At 40.1% G+C, this 1,542-nt stretch overlaps 1 pseudogene; it reads left to right on the top strand.

The window, feature by feature from the left end:
* Positions 1–575: 575 nt before the first annotated feature.
* On the top strand, positions 576–1,327 carry LOC101580167 (annotated as a pseudogene).
* Positions 1,328–1,542: the final 215 nt, after the last annotated feature.

The following is a 1,542-nucleotide window of genomic DNA, read 5'->3' on the forward strand; positions in this document are numbered from 1 at the left end:
GTAGTTATCCTCCCGTTTTCAGCCTCTCAAGCGCTGGTATTACAGGTGTGCACCACCATACCCAGTCTCGGTCGCAGCCTCAGTGTGCCCTGGGGGTGGGGCTGGCATAGCATGAAGTGCCCAGGATTGAAGCTCCAGCCCCTGTGCCTGTCCAAGCAGGCACTCTAGTCTGCTGAGCTATCTGGCTGGAGCTGGTTCTAATTTTTTTAAAGCAAGAAAATATGAGTATCAAAACATATCAGCTTAGTAATAATTAAGGCATTTGGATATACAGTATCTTAGTGTACACAAAAATTTTAATATTCATTATTTACTATGATGTTTTATACTTTGAAGTTTTCTTCAATGTAGGAAAACAGCTGCACACATTTAGGTTTCTTGTTTTTTTTTTTTAAATAAAACACACACACACACACACACACACAAATCCATGATTGGTCTCTGTGGTTCCTAGAAATACGTCCTGCCTTATTTTTTTCACATAGTATAAATTATATTCTAATGCAGGATTGTATTAAGGCTGAGAAGTTCTTAAACAATGTTACTAAATAACCATAAGCCCCAAATGCAGCAGAATGCATCATTCCTTTCCAATTCATTGTTACAGAAAAAAACAGTCTCCTAGAAGTGGGGGCTGTGATAAGTGCCGGCCTGGCAAGCGCAGGGTCCTGAGTTCTTCTCTGGTACTACAGGGGGGAAAAACGTGGGGGCTGTGAGATGGCAAATAAAGAACACGACCTGGCTTGTGCAGGCCACCTGCGTGAAAAATTACCTACAGTTTGACATGTGTGGCCAACTCCAGCGACTCTCATTCTTCCATCAGAAAGCCCACCCTCAAAATATCGTGGGTTTTTCTCAGGACCGTGAAGCAATGGCCCAAGTTTTGCTCAGCAGGAATTTGAGATTGAATGTACCCTTCACTTTCTGGAGAAAGAGAAGTGCAAGCCAACTTGTAGTTTATTTGGTGAGGACAGAAGACCTTGGCGGTGAGCTGGACTGCCTTCCTGGGCTCCCCAGTAGTTTACAGGAAGAGCAACAGTGTATCTCCGTTGGCTGCTGTGCAAATTTATTGTCTCTAGTGAAGTCACGACTTAATAGCAAATTTGAAGAACATGCGATAGTTGGTTTAAACTGGCTTCAAGCAGTAATAAAAAGGTGGTGGTCAGAACTCTCATCCAAAACAGAAATTATAAATGATGGAAATATTCAGATTTTAAAACAACAATTAAGTAGATTGTGAGAATAGGGAAACCATCTGACTTTGGCTCCAGGATATACTGGCGATAAAGCTAAGGGTGTAGTGGCTTCTTTATTGCAGTCGCCTTGAGAGATTGCATCTCCTAAAGAACATTTGGTTACTTAAAAGTATCCCTGGGTATGGTTGCTTTTCTTTGTTTGTTTGTTGTATTTTTTTTTTTTATTTTTGAAAGAGAGTACAAATTAAAATTAAAACAAAAAAATTACAAGTAATGCAGAATTTCATTTAACAAAGTAACATGAATTTCATAGTATTTGTGTTGTCTTCCAGCCAGCTATTCCTAT

Source organism: Octodon degus, unplaced genomic scaffold (assembly GCF_000260255.1).
Source record: "Octodon degus isolate 3935 unplaced genomic scaffold, OctDeg1.0 scaffold00020, whole genome shotgun sequence".
NCBI classification, from domain to species: domain Eukaryota; kingdom Metazoa; phylum Chordata; class Mammalia; order Rodentia; family Octodontidae; genus Octodon; species Octodon degus.